Source organism: Sphaerodactylus townsendi, linkage group LG07, assembly GCF_021028975.2.
Source record: "Sphaerodactylus townsendi isolate TG3544 linkage group LG07, MPM_Stown_v2.3, whole genome shotgun sequence".
Lineage (NCBI taxonomy): Eukaryota > Metazoa > Chordata > Lepidosauria > Squamata > Sphaerodactylidae > Sphaerodactylus > Sphaerodactylus townsendi.
The window spans coordinates 75,333,277-75,353,187 of NC_059431.1; positions in this window are offsets into that span (position 1 = coordinate 75,333,277).

Here is a 19,911-nt window from a genome sequence, read left to right on the forward strand (position 1 = left end):
TCAACCTGGGGAGCTGGACCCCTTTGGGGGTCGAACGACCCTTTCACAGGGGTTGCCTAAGACTCTCTGCATCAGTGTTCTTCATCTGTAAAATGGATAAATGTTAGGGTTGAGGGTCACCACAACATGAGGAACTGTATTAAAGGGTCGTGGCATTAGGAAGGTTGAGAACCACTGATCTATAACTTAACTATAAAAAGCGTTGTGGGGCATAGTGATTAGTTTGTATACTAATTTTATTAAAGCAAACTTAAGGCTTCACTGCCCATAGATCACTGATGCCTGGTGGATGAGCTTTAATACCACAGTGATTTCTGTCAAGCTGAGGTTAATAGCCTGCTATTGGCCTAGTTATTGTAATGTCTCAGAATGGAGGCCTGGAGCTAGGCAGGAACTAACCAGAAGCTGGGAAAATCCACAAGGCAAACAACTTTTGTATAGAAGATTATATTTTTGTAGCTACTGACATGTATTAAACCTTATCTAGGATGTCCAGACCTGGAACATGATATAATGTTTTATGTTTTATGCTGCTTTTATGCTTTGGCTAGATTTTTAATGACTGGTTTTTTAAATAGTTCATTGATTTTTAAACATAAGGTACTGCCCTTCAGACACATGACTCTTCTGTTCTGGACTGCAGCACACATGACGAGGGTCATTTTTCCTAGCAAGGTGGAAAGTGAGTTGGGCCAGTGGTAAAGGTGCTTGGTGATTCCATCATTTGAAACCCATTCAGACAATAAACCCTCTTTCGGGTGTACAGTGTATATCTATCAGAAAATTTGACTGCACAGAAGGGGTTTTGGGTTTAATTGTAGGAACTTTAGTGAGATGTAGGTGGTGGTTCATATCTTGTAGGGCTTTGGGCATCCAATTGTATTTAGTTTCATGGGAGGCTAAGCCCGTATGCTTTTTTCCATTGGTATGAAAGGGGTCTTGGGGGTTAGGCCATCTAGCAACATGCCTAGCTTGGTGGCTGTTGCCCAGCTATAGCCCTCAGCTGGTAAGGGAAATACACACTCAACACCTGAGTGGAACCTCAGGACATGTAATCCTGTGAGATTTTCCTCCAGCAGATGTGCTGGGGTGGAGTCAGTGTCATCAGTCAACAGGTAGCTTGACCAAAACTGAATCTGAACTTGATTGTGTGTCAAATGCTCCTGTGATAATAAAAGCAATGACTTGTTTTCCTTCAGGAAAGTGTCTGTGGTCTTCCCTTCCCACACTCCTTCCCACACTCTCCCTCCCTCCCTTTCTTCTGGAACCACAACATAGGATCTATTTTTCTCTTACACTGGCCTCTCATAATTACAATTGAGTTGCCCTGAAATTTAATTTTAGATTTCACACGATAGGAATAGTTTCCACTTGTTTTAGTAAAAGAGCTTTTTACCATCTGAAGAAAATATAGGCATAGAAAATTTCAATTTGGGACTGAATCTGCTACATGATATTCCTTCAATATTGACATAATGAGTGCATTTAAAGCCCTGCCAAAATAAGGGGATCTTAATGAGCCTATCCCATTTCCTTCCACGAATAGAAATTGGTTATAATTTGTTTGGATCCCTTGGTATCATCAGGTGGCATGAGAAGAGTGAGCAGAAACACTTGGCCATAAGGAAAAGAGAGCAAGTATCATAAGGAGAACAGAATGGTCTTCACCAAGACTAAATAAACATCAGTAAGAGCGTTCCACTTGGTGAGCCTCAGACCAAGAGGAACAACATTCTACTGTGCTTCACAGTAAGTATATCATTTATGAGTACAAAACAGGAAGACAGGAAAGTGATTTCATTACAGGAAGGTTCAGGGCAAGGGTCAAATACCTACTCTCATATGTAGATATAAAATGAAAGTGCAATAACCATATTGGCTTTTTTGGGTTCTTAATTTACCAATAAAAAGCCTAAAAGTTTTGATGGCAAAAAAACCAAACATGATTTGGACTTTTCAACTCATTGAAGGGGGCAAGAGCTTCAACTGAATGTTGGAGTTCAGAATTCAATTGAAGCTCTCCCCACCATCATTTCCCAGATCCAAATAGATCTGGGAAACTTGGGAAAGTTGGGGAGACTTGGGGAAGGCAGAGCTCCAACTCCAGGCCAGTATTTAACTGAAGCTCTCTCTGGGCCTTTCCCCACTTACGTTTTGCAGCGCGCTACTCTGAGCGCGAGCGATTTCTGCCCCGGGGTCATGTTCCCCACTGCCCCGGGGTCATGTTCCCCACTGGCAGAAGGTGCCGTTTCTTCAGCATCAGAAATGACGCGCGCTGAAGGGACGTTAGAGCGCAGAGTCAGGGCGGCTGCGTTGTCGCCGCCCAGACTCGTGGGGAGCACTGCTGGGCCACGCGCTATTTGGGGGCAGTAGCGCGCAGCAAACGGTAGGTGGGGAAAGGGCCTCTGCCACAGTTTTCCAATTCTACACAGACCTGGGAAAAGGCAATGGGGAGAGCACAGCTTCAAGTGAATACTGGACTGGAGTGGACCTGGGAAATGGTGGAGGTGGGAGAGAGGGAAGCACAATCTTTTTTATTTGGTAATATTCAGGTTCAGATTTTCAAAGCCCAAAAATTTTCAGCAAAAATACCAAATAAAGCCAAAAATTGTGCTCACCCCTAAAACCAGATCACAACAATCAATCCATAAAAATATTCATTGTGATTATCTGTATATACCTCTTAATAAATAGAAAAATAATGTGTCTGAGAAATATTCATGTCATCTGAAATTCAAGGGGAAAGGTGAATGCTCTCCTGGCCCCACTCCATAATTTTATGGAGTCTTTTAAAAAAGTATTTGCACCAAAATTGCCTTGCACCAATTAAAACAAGAGAAAGACTCAGATAGAATTAAATACTTGGAATTAATACCTTGTACACTTAAACACAAATGAATCAGAAAATATTTACACACTCTCCCATTGATACAGGCACACATCCATTTGCAACTACAAACACATTTATACACGTAAATCTCTTTACTGCGGACATCATAGAAAAATGAAGCTTTGAAAAAGCCATTATTCTGCCATTTGGTCCAGCTATTTGAAGCAGTCATGAAGGCAGCATTAAAAAAAAGCTGAATGGACACCTGAATTGGGAATGTTCAGTGTGGTAGGGGCCCATCTGAACTTCACAGCACTACTATTTCAGATAACACATTCCTGTTTGGATTTTGTTTCTTTGTGCATATTAATGAGTCTTAATTTCATGACACTTTCATGTCATTTTCATGGCAATTTCCTCATGTCATATTATTTCCATTACAATGAATAATTAATCAGTATGTACATTATTTTGATATATAAATGTTGTAAAATGTTGTCAAAATGCCATAAAAGAAACTAATTGGGAATGTGAGAAGCAAAAGCAAGTGAGATTAAAAAAGCTCATAATGATATCATACAAAAACAAACAGGAACGAGCAAAGGGCATATTCATACATCCATACCATGGACATTTGGGAAACTCAAGAATAGAGATCCAGGCAAGACTAGCTGAAGTCTTTGATGTAGGGAAGACTTCAGGATTAATCATACTTTAATAGCAGGACCTATGCTTAATGCTCTGCCTGTAACAGAAGAGCAACTTCTCATCTTTCTGTCTTTGAACTATTTCATTTTTTAGAGATACAGAGTACATTTAGATACTACATTGGATCTGCCATAGTTGATATTGCTGAATTAATTAACCCATAGCAACTACATATCATACAAGGTCTGAGAAAGATGGACCAAGGTATATTACATAAGAGGTAATAGAAAGAGCAAGAATCCAGTGGTGCCTTAAGACTAACTAAATTTCTAGCATGGTATGAGCTTTTGTGAGTCATATCTCACTTCTTCAGATACATAGGAGATATGTGTGGAATAAGGAAGAGGAAACTATTTGGATACACATTTTTATAGTACTATCTATATTAAACAAAAACAAAACCTCAGATATGAGTACAAGAATCAGCATAGCCTGAACAACCCAATGGAATTCTTTGCTAAAGATCTGATTGCTTCCACATCGAGATTTATTTTTCTGAAATTCAAACATTTCCCATTGCACATTCTTGCAGCAGCCCAGGATATGATGGCAATAAGCCAGGATAAAAATTAAATGGTGGTCTAATCCTCTGGGGAAGATAGACTTAGATTTTTCTTTTAATGGAGACCTTGTTTTGCAGACAGTATGTACTTTAGCTGGACAAATGGCAACAACATCTGCTGATGTTGGTAATGCTGACCTCTTAATCATGAGCTACTCATTTCAGAATGACTGCAGGCTGTTACAACAACACAGGCCTTCTCAAGGAGTCCCTCTGCAACAATCTCGAATTCTAATTAATCATCACTTACCTTTTATTTTCACAAGATATAAAGGAGACCCAGAACATGAAAATGCAGCTCTGTAACTAATAATCCATCAAAATCAAATGGCAACAGTGGCTTTATTTTTGTGAGATAATTTAATGAGGGTTTTGGGGGGGAGGGAGGTTGCATTTAGGGTCTAAGTAGAAGTGCTTAGATGAAATGCTGAGAAATCCATGATTAGATGCTAGTCAAAATTGACCTATCTCCTTCTCAAAGATAATAACTTCATGGGAAAAAATGGATACAATTTTTCTGTTTTTATAAATATTATGAAGATGTGAACCCAAATCTTCCAGCAGTTTATGCCTTTTGGCTCATTTGTGTTCCATAATTAGTAGTATTTTTAACCCCTGGATTTTAAATTCAGGGTTGCCTTACATTTGTAAAAGTTCATTTTTGCCTCTTATAATATCCCCTTACCTCAGATTTTAAACAAGGTTTTAAAAATGAGGAACAATTTCCACCAGCTCTGTTGTGTTGTTATTTCAGGCTCCATTCTCACTTAGATTCAGTTGCATTCCTTCAAAAAGAATTTGTTGAAACGGGTAATAAATTTTTCTATACACAGATGAAAATGATTTCCCTGGCATTTAGAAATCTATTAAAAAATTAAGAGCTTCTATTTAGTTTTGTTGGCTTTTCACAAAAACCCAACAGAACAACAATGCTCTTGCACAACGTACAGTAACTCCCCTCAGAATTAATCCATCTTTATCAAGCTCCTTGTGTGAGATTAATAATCACTGTCTGAGAGATTTCACATACCTTCCTCGTCCCAAGATGCTGGAGGCTCTGCCTCACTGACTGTGCTCCCCAACTCAGAGACCATTGCAAGTGCCCGACCATGAGGTGGGTGGGAGCTTCTGTAGTATGGTGTGCAAACCTCCTCAGGCTCCTCTGTTCACCTTTGGCCCAGGCAACCTCCTCCACAAATCCCATGCCCTTGTAAATGACTGCCACACTTACTGCGATGCCAGGGCTAGCCAGGGAAAGTATCAGGAGAGAGGCCTGCATGAAGGAATGGAACCACGGCCACGAAGTCCAGAGAGGTGCATCAGGGACAGCCATCCAGAGTGACAGCCCCTGGCAACCAGAAAGACTACATGTCTCTCAGGAATCCTGGGGAGGGTGGCAAGGAGGGGAAGCCAACCTCCTCTGCCAGCTCCAAGTCAGTCTGGGAGAGTAAGCCAGGGAAATGGCCAAGCTGAAAGGCAACAGGTATATTTGCGTATGAGCAGAGTAATGAGCAGAATGTAGCTTTGTGTGCCACTTTTTGATAAGAACAGTTATCTAGCTAAAGACCAGCCTTTTCCCCTCAGAAATCATAAACATAAGAGAGCTTTGTATTGTCGAAGGCTTTCATGGCCAGAATCACTGGAGTGTGGTGGGGTTTCCGGGCTGAATGGCCATGTTCCAGTAGCATTTTCTTTTGCTGTTTCATCTGCATCTATGGCTGGCATCTTCAGAGGATCTGCATATGTGATTGGCATCTCCATATCCTCTGAAGATACCAGCCACACATGCAGGTGAAGCATCAGGAGAAAATGCTACTGGAACACGGCCATACAGCCTGGAAAACCCACAACACTCCATAAGAGAGATTTACTTAAACAGAGAGAGAAATAGACTATATACAAATGAAGTATCACTTGTATACAGATACATTCACAGTTCATTGTTTGGTTACAATTTCAAGCATAGTCTACAACAGTGGTGGTGAACCTATGGCATGGGTGCCAGAGGTGGCACTCAAAGCCCTCTCTATGGGCACGCATGCACAGAGCGGGGGAATCGTCTCTCCCCTACACACACATCTAGGCTGGCCTGGGTCACTGGACTTGATGTGCGTGCACCTCAGCAAGCAGGGAGGACTTGGCTGACGGGCCTGGTACCTGTACTCCAGGTGACTGCTGCCCGGGGGGAGGGCAGAGGGGGCAGATATGCTAGAGAGGCCCAGAGTGGCACATGTGGGACTTGCTGGCCACTGCTCAAGGGGGTTATTCAGGTTAAATTGCCGCATTGGCACTTTGCTGCCCGAGGGTGGATCACTTCTTGTGCGAGGCCCCTCTATAATGATACACATCACACCGTTGCTGGGGTAATAAATTGGCCATAGCCATTTTATTGAGCAGAAGCGTGAGGCTAAGCATGGGTCTGGATCTGGTCATGCGCTTGGCGTCAGTGCTACAAGGCGCGCCTTCGGCAGTGAAGCGGGTGCCCAGTCCCGAAGCTTCGATCTACTGTGGGGCTCTGCCGGGCAGCTGCTCCTGGCCAGAGATGTTCCCCCTTTCGGCCCGGTTCGACAGGGCGGTCGCCTCTTGTCACTGTTGCCGTTCCCGAGGGGAAGGCGCGGCTCCCTAGCCCCCTTCCCCTTGCCCTTCCAGATCAATACCCATGCGCCAAACCGCCGCGAACTAGGCTATGACAGAACAGCATGCATTAACATATAAAAGCAGGGTGAGGTGGGTGGGCAAATCGTCGGCCGGCAAGCACATGGCTTGCACAAAGGAGGGCAAGTCCCTTTAAAGCCTCGGCTCGCTCCTCCTTTCATCCGGTGGCGCTGCCCCTTCCCATAGTGGCTCCCTTTCCATTTCCGCCCTTGTCTGGGCAGTGCCAGCTGGGCTCGTTCCAATCCCCCACCCCGATCAGCAACTCCGCCTCGTGGTAATTCACAGGCGCCTTTTGTGATAAATAAGTGGGTTTTGGGTTGCAGTTTGGGCACTCGGTCTCGAAAAGGTTCGCCATCACTGGTCTACAACATTTCAGCCAGAGCCTCTTGGTTAAATAAAATACATAACATCTTTCCTCAGCAGTCAGAGAGCAACTGTCACCTTTACAATGTTTGTAGAGATCTCCCAGAATTCCCTGCTGCTGCATGCAAGCAAGGCTGTACATTCCAACACCGCTTCTCAGACTTGCATGCATGCATTCTTGATTCCAAGTCTTTCTGTATTGGTGCACTGACTTTTCTACTTACCTTGCTTTGTATCTTTCAGCATTTCCTTCTGCATCTGGTTTTGCTTTGAACACTTTTTATATCCAATTGATCCAAAGCCCAAGGCAGCTTGGGACAATGCTGCTACTTTGCAACTGCATTGCCTCCTTAGGGCTTCCAGGCAGCATGGGGGGCAGATAAAAGAGAGCATCCCTGGCCTCCTGGAAGTCTTCCATACAATTTAAGTTACATCACTCAAAAGGGTGGCATAAGTACAAGCCCCAGCTGAGGCATTCTCAGCCCTAAAGCCCAGGTGGAAGCTGGCTCCATCCCTGAGAAAGGAAATACTTCTGGTTTCAAACTTGGACCAAGTCTGACATGACATAATAGCTCTCTCTTTCACCCTTGTTCTTTTTCCAAATCCATTGGATTCTCAGTTTTAGGGTGAAAATGTTGAGTGGCTTAACCACCCTGGATAAGGGGGGAAGTCAGAATGTACCTGGCTTACTTCATGAGCCCAAGTTCTACTTGGAAAGCCCGCAGCAGGAGAACAATGGGAGTCAAGAATCAAGCCTTCAACAACCACTTGAGGGTGAGCTGCTTCTGGTTCACTGGCACCCTTTGTAAGACCCAGGGCGCTAACATGATTTTGGACTTAAAATAAATGTCATGCAAGAGGAAGAAGAAGAAGGCGGGTACCTTTTGGAAGAAAAACATGAAAATAAATGCAAGAAATGAAGACAGGAGAGAAGGGGGAGGAGTTGAGCATTAGTGATGAGAAAGTAATGAAACAACTGTGTTACTGCATTACTGAGGAACTTGGGAAAGGAAAGACTTTCACAATGAAGAAATATTAATGAGTTCTGAGTAGCAAAGGTTCAATTTAATGGACTACAGGGAATAACTTAAAGGACAACTGCATTGGTGGAGTCGAATAAATAGTAAACTTGGTGTGATTTCCAGAGGGATAGTAAGGATGGTGGCTGAGGAGGGCCTTGCTATATTGGAAGAAAGGTATTCATGGTCAATGTATACTAATGCTAGGGAATGGTGAAAGTAAGGAAAAACAGCATTCCTGACAGACTAAAGATGAAAATGGATACAAAATTAGACCAAGTATTAGCAACAATGATTTCTTTATAGAAGGAAACAAAGAATAGTTCATAAACTTTGGAAATAATTTCAGGAAAACTGGAGAATAAATAAATGAACTGAAACAGGAAGTTAAACAAATGAAGAAAATAAAAGAGAATGTAGAGGAGGAAATGAAATTGTGATGAATTGAAGGAACAGCTGGAAAAAGTAGAACATAAAGTGAAAAACTGGAAATATGAATTAATGAAATTTGAGAATCAATGTTAATGGAGTTAAGACAAAAGGGAATATACTAAGACTGAGAGGTGATCTGAGAAAGAAGAAAATGTGAGAGCTAAAATTATAAGACTTTTAGCTAAATATATGGATACATCAGCAAAATAATAAGACAACTTTAAAGCTGTAAAGGGTCGAGAGAGAGAGAGAGAGAGAGAGAGAGAGAGAAAGAGAGAGAGAGAGAGATATTCAGATTTATTTTTCCAGAAAAAGATCCAGAGAAGAAATTCTGAAAAAAAGAAACTAAAATGAAAACAGATACAAAGGAAATATTGATTCTAAAGGGGATTCCAGGAAAACTCTTGAAGAGGAGAAAGGACTGTGGTTTTCTGACATTTGTGAAAGAAAAAGAATATGTGGTTTAAGTGGGAAAATCTAGAAAGATTAACGACAATATAGAAAATGAAAAGATACAAATTTCCATCTGTCCAACAAGTGAAAGACCGCGTGGAAAAATTAAAAAGAGTCTTTAATGAGAAAAATTAGAAACTACCTAATTGGTAAGACAACATGATTTTGTTGTTGAAATGCAAGTAAGATCAATTTCATGGAATATTAATGGGTTAATGGGTTAAATTCTCCCCAAAAGCGGCGGAAAGCATTTCATTATTTGAGGAAGAAGCATTTTGATTTAATTTGCTAGCAAGAGACTCGTATTAGGAAGATAAAGGTTGATTATTTAGTTAATAAGAACCTAGGTCAATATTTTGTTGCTGCTTATGGGAGAAAAACAAAAGGGTGGTACTTTATGTAAAAGAGAAATTCAGTCCAAAAGGAATTATAAATGATGAGAAAGACAGAGATGTTGAAGTAGAGGTAAATTAGTTTAATAAAAAAAGACTAGTTGTGAGTATCTTTGTGCCCAATGAAAATAGAAGTGAGTTCTTTAAAGGTTTAAGTGATGTGTTAGAAGAACTAGATTATAAGAGTTGGTGTTTTATGGGTAAATGGAACAAAGTAATTTCAATACAACTAGATAAGAAAGTTAAACATGAGTAAAATATGAGAAAAACTTCCAAAATCTTTTTTTTACTTACAAGATAATTTTGATGTGGAAGATATTTGGAGGAAAAAATGGGAAGTCCAGAAAATTTACTTTTTAAATTGAATATTATAAATCCCATGCAAGAATTGATATGATTTGAGTTCTAAAGACTTATGTTTATTAATAAAATATATAGTTATTTCACCCAAAATTATTTTAGATCATAACCTTTAATATGGAATATGGGTGATGTTATCGAAAAAAGAAATAATAGAGGAAAAGTGAATTCTTCCTGAAAAATAATTGAACCTCAGTTAACGGGGGGTGCCTGGGAATTTTATCCTGACCCACGATGGCCTTCAGGACACATAGGGGACTGGTGGGCGGGCAAGGTGGCAATCCTGTTGCAGGCTTAAGGGGGGTGCAATTGTCCCTGAGTCAAGGACCTTGCTGACCTGGGGGAAACGGGGGGCTTGTTTGGGCTACCCCCACTCTTGGACTGGTTGGAGGGCTTGTGAAACTGTGGCAGGAGCTGAATGGTCAACTTGGTGGCGGTTGGGCAGAGGAGTGCATCTTTAAGGGGAGGCCAAGCTTGCGCGCTGGTCCTCCCCATGGTTGGGGGCCTCCATAAAGGCTAGGGGTGGACCAGCTCATGGTGCATGCCGTGGAGGCCTCTGCAATTTGAGCCTGAAACTCCAGCAGGAAGGAGGCCACTGCGGGCAGGCACCCAGGTGACCCAGTACCTTCTGTCCTCCCCAATATGGATTGGGGGTGGTGCTGGGGTCAGCAGGGGTGCTGATAGGCCACAAAACAGATGCACTCCTCTTGCTCACCCAGCTTCTGCCTCAATAAAGTGCTGCGGCCCAATTTAATTCCAAGATGTGTCCTGTGGTTTTTCACCAGAAGGAACCTCTGCACATCTGGGCATCACAATCTGATGCCCTCAAAGAACTTATAATTCATGCTTACTTTTCCCAGGGTGTAAGTCAATATTTGTGTGTCATTTTTCCTATAAGAATATTGAAAATTATACAAAATGCCATCCAGCAGAGCAAAATAAATATTTAGTATAAACACTTATTTGAAATAGCTCCCTTTAGTTGACATAGGCAGACTGTAGTTCCTACTGCTTTCTGTTATCACCGCTCCATCTTCAAAGAAAAGCAAACATGATTCTTCCTCTTACAATTTAAAGAAGCCCAGCAGTTAAGTGCTTTAACCTGTGTATAACAGTGTCCATTTTTCAATTAACTTCAATATGTGCAATCCTTAGAGAAAAGCAACCATAGTTCTCCAACAGTAAAGAATCCCTGTAGACAACTGCGCCCACTGTGGTTTTTCAAAAATGCCAAAAAGTCCAGTGCTTGATTTAATCCAACAGATGCAGTTGTTTTGAGGTCAAATACACATTTTATCTCCAGTTGTTGCAGCAGACTTTTGATAGCAGCCTTTGAATTCCTATGATCCAATAAAGTTGGGTTTGTAAATCCAAGTGAGTCAGGAGAAGGATTTTCCTGTAGAAAATGCTGCATAAGTGGTGATTCTACAATCTTATTTCTAATATGTGATAAATGTTCCAAAATTCACATCCAAATCTTTCTTGATGTATGTCCCACATATTTTTGATACAAGTGCATTTAATCAAATATACCACATTAGTGGAATTGTAATTTGAAAAACATTTACGTTGTTTTAGACCAGCCCACATTTTCCAACACAGTCTCCTTACATTTCCAGCACAGTTGGCATACAGAACATTTACCACACTGATAATGACCAGTAATGACAGGTTCTCATGATCTCCCAGCTGTTCTCAATAAATAATCTCTGATGGATTTTATCCTACTCAGTTCTATCAATGGAGGGTTGTTACAACTTGGTAAGTCACTTAATATTGGGCAATATTTATATGTAGTCTTTCTGATGCCTTCACTAAACTCACTGTTTTCCAAAGAGAACTGAACCCTACTCTAAGGTGACTTAACTTTTGGGGTGAACAGTTGCTGCATCTGAACTGCATCAGCTTTCATTCTAGCCTATTTGATCAAACTCCATGGGCATTCCTCATTCAATAACTCCACCTCAACTTTCCTAGATGCCTTCTTGTAGTCTCTATTCTTAGAGGAATTACTTTTGCTTCTCAAAAAAAATCCCATAATGTATATTATATTTAAGGTGGTGTGGATGAAATGAATCCCAAAGGGGATATAAATTTCAATTGGAAAGTTTATGAAATAAATTGATCTTAGGTTTTCTGTTCCTATCCACAATAAAAAGCAAAACAAATTAACACTGACATACCAATCTATCTTAAAACATTGAGACCCCACCCTACAGTACACACTGCAGTTTCCTAGCAGCCTACCCCACCAATCAGTAAAATGTCTCTACAAATACAAAGATCACCTTTGATGGGAGTCCATTTTACTTCCTCTAGTGACTAGTCAAACATCCAAGTGCTGTGCAACCAAGAATGCATGACCTAAGAAAGAGAAAGACTGTAATCTTCTGGGGGTGGTTGATTGCAATCAACAACTTATTAAGAGAAAGGTAATTGGTTCATGAGGTTGTATGAAAACAGAAGATCCTTTAGATCCTGTTCAGCTTTCAAAACCTGAAAAATCTAAACCTATAAGCATAAACATAAGCTTTTATTTTATTTTTTATTTTATTTGGTTTATATATAGGCTAGGGTGGTTTCCAACATTTACAGAACTGTGTTAACAATTCAGATATAAATTAATGTAAACATGACAATTGAAACCACTAACCATTTAAACTTAAAGCTAGCCAGATAATCTCAGAGGCTCATTCCGCACACGCAGAATAATGCACTTTCAAGCTGCTTTCAGGGCTCTTTGAAGAAAGCAATAAAAGTGAGGAATATGGCAAAAACAGTTGTGAAAGCTTAAGCTTTTGAAAGTGCATTTATTTTATAGTGTGAAAGGAATGAGCTCTTCACAGAACAGTATTTGAAATGGCACAGAAGATGGCACTTAGCTCCTTTTCTGTATCAGATGACTTGGGAATTTAGTCCTGTCCCTAGCAGATGAATAAGTGAATCAGGTTCTATGATATCAGTGAGACAGAAGAAGGATGCTTGGTTTAAAATTTTTAAATTGGCTTAGAAACAAGGCAAACCATATATCTCAGATGTACTATTCAAGCCTAGGGCATTTGGAGGGGCAAAACAAATGACAGGGGCATTAGGAACTATGCCACCTTCCTTGCTTCATATATATGCATACTTAGTTTTCACAATTGTTTTGACCTTGTGCTGCTGCCTGAACTACAGGCCCGTGCATTGCATCTTCTTATGATCTCAAGGGACTGTCTGTGAACAGTTCACAGTTCAACATGGAGGATCTTGGCCATCTGGCTCGTATTATACTTTCTATACTCATAATGATAAGCGACAAAATGCAGTTCATTATTGGTGCAATACTTTGAAGATCTGACATTAACATTAAATTCTGTTGGTGTCGTGGCCAAATTGGTTTCCATGGAACTGGAAGGATTTCCCTCTTAACACTTTTTTTGCAAACTTGGTGAAATCCTCTGTTCCTTGTGGGGAATGCAGGTGAAGGTTTGAAGTTTAACATTTGACAAAACAAAGGACATTCTTGAAAGTTAATCTGATCTACAATGTATTCATGCATAAAAAGGTCTATTCAAATCAGGGCACCTTAGCCAGCTAGTTAGTGACTCAAGTTCAAGTGAGGTAGTCTGACCTCTTTTACCCTGTAGTATTTCATATTTTAATTGACAATATTCACATCTTTGAGCTTTTTTCATTTAGACTTTGATAAAATCTGCTCACAAAGGCAGATGGCAGGCTGTTATTTTTAATTCACAAGCCATGTTAAATATATGGCATATGTTAAAAAACTTCTCAGGCTCAGTCTTTGAATGCTACCACAATAAACTTACAAACTTACATCAAAAGGCAATCTGACAGGGGAAATTATGCATTTGTGCATACTTTTTCTGGGAATGAAGCAAATGGTATGACTTTTTGCTTGATAAAATATTATAAGAATCACAAAAACTACCATTGAAATGCTAACTCTGTCATAAAGGTAAAAAGTGGGCTGGGGATCTGGCTAATGAAAGAAACAGTCATGGGTATTAAAACATAATTGGATTTTTGGAAGGGAAGAGATTATAGGTTTCAAATCTTGTCTTTATTTTCCTGTGCAAATTCCAAATCAGGCTCCATTGTGCAACCAGATCTTGGGAATGCCAAAACTTGGTTAATAAAAGTAGCAAAAGTAAATGGTACAGGCTAGAAGAGTGGTTATTAGCCCCAACCCTTTTTTTATAATCACAAAGGATTGGTGGTAGTCACAGCACCATTTTCTTTATAGCATCTTTGTGTCATGACATGACAGTTTTTAATACAGTCCAAGACCAGAATATAGTTTTGTAGCTTCATAAAACAGAAAAAAATATAAATTCCTTCACATTAAAATAAACATGTTTGTGTCATTGTATAGCTGTTAAAATGTTATTATTTATACTGCATTGAGGGCTACTATGTTGATTACAGAACTCCTGCCTCTGACCCACCTTTTGCCCCTCTGTTGTGACTTCTATCACTAGAGTGCCCACTAGATTTCAGTAAGAAGAGGGGAAGAGGTTGCAACACCATGATCCTTTTCCTCCCCACTGGTCCCTAGTCATCTAAGCTGGTTTAGTTACAACATCCTTGGCCTACTTCTGGGCCCTCTTTAAATAATTAGCGAGACACCATGTCATCTTGGCCATTTCCATCCAACCAATGTTTCTTGGAAGTCCTATGGATTACAGAAAAAAAACTCTCATTGGCCTGGGCAGGGTCCTTCTGTCTTCATCTATCTGGAGCAATGCCAGATGCCTTTCTTTAACGCCTGATCTATAGAGCTGCCATTATTGGTTCTGAGATATACCAACATGCATCCACCTTGGATAATTTATTAAGAAAACTATATTTCACCTTTTCCCTTGGTTTATGGTAAGTTACAATAAATATTAAAGCATTCCCAGTTAAAAACAATAGTACAATAGTACTATTGTTCTTCCCCCCCTTAAAATATGTTTGCCATTTAGTCCCCTCCTCCAAACTGGTAGGCCCTGCATTTCACAAAGACCCAGTTTATAGATGACTGGCTTCATTAAGTGGTAGGAAAGTGAGCACCCAGAGACATATAAATATGGGAAGAGGTGATCCTTCAAATATGTGGTCCCTGATTGTGAAGGGCTTTAAAGGTGATAACCAACACATTCAATTGAACTTGGAAACAGACTGGCAGATAATGTAGCTGTTTAAAAATGGGCAACGTATGTTCCCTGTGGCTATTCACTGACAATAATCAGGCTGCCACATTCTCCACTAGATGTAGTTTTTGGGTTCTCTTCATGAGCATCCCCATTTAGAGCATGTTGCAGTAATCAAACTTTGAGGTTATACAAGCATGGATCAGTGGGGTCAGATCAGCTATGACTGCAATTCAAGTTGAGGGATGGTACTGAAACCACATTGGAAGAGGGGGAGCCCTATGCTGATGTCTGTAACTACTGTGGCATGGAAAGCCTGTGTTGGCGATTGCCTCTTTCGAGGTAGCACACTGGTGCTGTCCCCATCCTATGCTCTACTGTCCTGCCCTCCTTTGGATGGGGCTGCCAGTCTAGGTAATGAGAAAGATGGTGAATCAAATTTACTTGATCAAAGGTGCTCCTGCGCATCATGCCAACCAGATTTTTAAGCAGCAAGGTAGGGTTCATTAGTAAACAAATCATTGGATATTCCTTTCCCTAAGTGAGTTGAACAAGTGGGAGGGAGCAAACCTTAAATACGCAGCCTTAGATATCTCTACATTAATGCATATAGCATAGGGAATTAACAAGATGAACTTGAACTCTCAACACAGCAAAGCAAATTTGAAGTAATAAGTATCAGTGAAATGTGGTGGTATGGGTCTCATGGTAGGCATGTAAAGATTGAGGGGAATAATTTATTTCAGAGAAATAGACCTATAGAAGGAACAATTTCAAACAGTTCCAATGAAGAATAAAAATGGGAGGTGTCTAAGGGAACAAGGATGGATGTCTACAGAACTTTCAACCAAACTAAGGCTGATTCTGCATGGGCCAAAAACAGCGGTGTGAAAATGGTGTGAAAACAGTATAAATCCTTTTACACCATTTAAAACCCTTTTACACCATTTTCACGCCGTTTTCACACTGCTGTTTTTGGCCCATGCGGAATCAGCCTAAGATTTAAAAGGCACATGTACAAGAAATGGAAAAAAGGGGGGAAATCACCTAAGAGGAATTCAGACGAATAGCCAGGACATGTAGGGAGAAAGTCAGAAAAGCTGAAGCTCAGAATGAGCTCAAGATTGCCAGATAAGTTTTAAAAAGTTTTTTGGATTATGTCTGTAGCAAAAAAAGAAAAGAAATAAAAAGATATTATAGGGTCACTGCATGGAGAAGATGGCAAAATGCTAACAGGGGATAGAGAAAAGGCAGAACTACTCAACACCTTTTTTGCCTTGGTCTTTTTCTAAAAGGGAAGCAGTACTCAACCAGGGGGAAATGGACCAGAAGATGCAGTAGGGGAAATTCAGCACATAACACCTGGCTACTTTAAATGAATTCAAATCTCCAAGGCCTGATGAACTACATTCCAGAGTATTAAAAGAACTGGCAAAATTAATCTCAGAACCACTTGCTATGATCTATCTGCAATTCTTTTTAAATAGCCTGGGCTGCAGCCGATGCCAAGTGAACGGCCGGACAGGAGAGGTTTGCAATGCAACTGCGCGTTCTGTTTGTTTTTCATTTTCCCCTGGCATCTGTGTAGCCACGCAGGTGTACAGGGTCCTACAGTGCATCAGCATGGCTGTGGAGGTCCAACTGTGCATGCCTCCATAGCTACTCATTGGTGGGAGGTATGTTTTTTAAAAAGCATCTCCGTGCGAAGGTGCTGTGGCAACCTGTATTGCTTCTGTGGACTCCATTCACTGCCTGCAAGAAGGCATGCAAACACACCAGCAAGATAGCAGGTTGCTTTATTCTGACTACAACCCACTGTATTTTTGCTGTGCATAAGGAGCCTTAGATGGATTTGTAAATGGCTGACTAACCAAACCCAAAAGGTGCTCATCAATGGCTCATCTACATCCTGGAGAGAAGTAACTAGTGGGGTGCCACAGCGTTCTGTTCTAGACCCCGTGCTGTTCCATATTTTTATCAATAACTTGGATGATGGAATAGAGGGCATGCTAATCAAATTTGCTGATTACACCAAAATAGGAGGGGTAGCTAATACCCCAGAGGACAGGGTCACAATTCAAAATGACCTGAACATATTAGAGATCTGGGCCCAAACTAACAAAATGAATTTCAACAGAGATAAATGTAAGAAACTACTCTTAGGCAAAAAAAGTGAAATAGACATAGATGGCATGACACCTGACTTGACCACAGTACATGTGAAAGGGATCTGGGAAACTTAGTAGGCCACAAAATGTACATGAGTCAACTGTGTGATGCAACAGTGGGATGCAGCAGCCAAGAAAGTCAATACAATTCTGGGCTGCATCAATGAGAGTATAGTGTCTAAACCAAGGGAGATAATAGTACTTCTCTGTTCTGCATTGGTCAGACCTGTATACTTTGTCCAGTTCTGGCCACTGCAATTCAAGAATGATATTGATGAGCTCGAATGGGTCCAGAGGAGAGTGACCAAAATGGTAAAAGATCTGGAATTCATGACCTATGTGGACAGACTTAGGGAGCTGTGCGTTTTCAGTCTGGAGAACAGAAGGTTAAGGGGTGACATGATAGCCATGATTAAATTGCTGAAGAGATGTCATGTTGAAGATGGAGTAAGCTTGTTTTCTGCTGCTCCAGAGACTAGGACATGGAGTAATGGATTCAAGATATAGGAAAAAAGATTCTGCCTGAATATTAGGAATAACTTCTTTTTGGAGCTTCTTCTTAAGGGCTGTTTGACAGTGGAATACACTGCCGCACAGTGTGGCAGAGTCTCTTTATTTGGAGGTTTTTAAACAGAAGCTGGATGGCCATCTGTCAGAAGTGCTCTGACTGTGTTTTCCTGCATAGCAGGGGATTGGAGTTAATGGCTCTTGTGATCTCTTCCTGTGAGTCTATGGCCCTTTCTGCATGGGCACCAAGCGGGGGTGCGTTGACATAAACAATGCCAATGCACCCCCCCGGAACCGTTCGCACCAACGGTCCCGGCAGGGCAGCAGGCGGCATGCCGCCTTCGCACAGGCTGTGCTGTCCCTGAATGCCGTACCTCTCCTCCTGTCACAGAGGCCAGGGGACACCCCCCCCCCGCAGGCTGGAGCTGCGGTTCTGGAGTCGCAGGCCAGGGGGGAGTGTCCCCTGGCCTCTGTGACGCGCCGGAAGCCAGGAGGAGAGGTATGGCATTTAGGGACGGTGTGGGGGGGGGGAGGATGGCGTCTTCCAGCTGCTGCCGTTCGCATGGCAGTGGTTGGAAGATGCTGCTTCCAAAAAACCTCGCTCAGGGAGCAAGGTTCAGAAGCAGGATCTTTGCACCGCTTGGGGGTGGCGAGGCCGGCACTGCTGTGATGCAGCAGCAGCAGCGGCCATGCGAACGCCTCCCCAGGGACAGCGTTTTTGCCATCTCTGAGACGCTCTATTCCGCCCATGTGGAAAGAGCCTATGATTCTATTAGTCTTTTTCAAATGGAAGGAGACTCAACACATTGAAAATATGTTTTCAGATTCAAATTTATGATTTTATAAGTTTAGTCAACACAGCAGAGTCATTTTAGATATGATTGCACTGTTAGGTTACTATGAATCCTTATCTGGTCTACTCATAATCCTACTCACGGTTATAATATGGAGTTTACTCCCAGGAAAGTGTTATTTAAATGTAATGGCCCAATCTTCTGAACAGTTGTGTCATTCTGGCTCTAAATGAAGGAGAGAAATTACAAGGCTCCTGAGCCTTAAATATTTTGTTCAGAAATCACACATCCTATAAAATAAAGATATGGTGTATTCTAGAGCTGTTAGTAGCCCCTAGGACAACTTCTCAGGCTTTTGTACTTATACAAAAGTTATACAAAAGTCCTTATACAAAAGTTAAAGGAGCAGCAGTCAAATAGTGGTTAGAGCAGGTGCATTCTAATCTGGAGAAACCGGGTTTGATTCCCAGCTCTGCCACCTGAGCTGTGGAGGCTTATCTGGGGAATTCAGATTAGCCTGTGCACTCCCACACATGCCAGCTGGGTGACCTTGGGCTAGTCACAGCTTTTTGGAGCTCTCTCAATCCCACCCACCTCCCAGGGTGTTTGTTGTGAGGGGGGAAGGGCAAGGAGAGTGTAAGTTCCTTTGAGTCTCCTACAGGAGAGAAAGGGGGGGATATAAATCCAAACTCCTCCTCCTCCTCCTCCTCCTCCTCCTCCTCCTCCTCCTCCTCCTCCTCCTTCTTCTTCTTCTTCTTCTTCTTCTTCTTCTTCTTCTTCTTCTTCTTCTTCTTCTTCTTCTTCTTCTTCTTCCTGGATTTGACAGAAAGCAGTGAGTTGTATCCAAGCATCTTTTTCAATAGTGCCAAAGCGAGAAGGAATGTGCCCTTAGTCCACAAAAAAAAAAGGCTATGCTGCAAATCATGAGACCTGGATGAACAAAAGCTGTGTGGGATAGGGGGTGTAATAAGGAGGAAAATTGGATGATTCTGAGTAAACATGCATAGCTTTCCTTCTCACTTCATCTTGGACCATCTTGTCCTGGGAGCTCCTTGTCTTCTCAGAACCAGAAGTTGACTGGCTCTGTCAAGGAGGACAGTTGGGGAGGGTCTAGATCATGCAGCAATCATCACACATATGCCTTTTCAGTGCACTAATGCAGCCCCTTGTGGCGAACTGGATTGACAATTAATCTAAGTCATTTTGAGTGGGAAGTTCATTGCAATTGCAGATTTTATTCCAGTTTTCAGTACACTTGAACTGCTGAAAACTGCCTGAAGCCACTGGGATGGAAGTTTTAAAGAAATATTATAAATGAGTGCCAAATAGCAAGTGCATTTCTGTACAGAGTTAGGAAGGCTGGGCTGTTCATTATGAATAATTTATCCTTTCAGCGTTGCCCTTTTTAATGAATAAATTATTTGAGATTTTTTATTTACTAATAACTTAGATAGCTGAATATTTGGCATATAGAATTCATTACCCATCATGGACTAAAATGTTGAGATTTTCTTTTGCCTTTTCTGAATT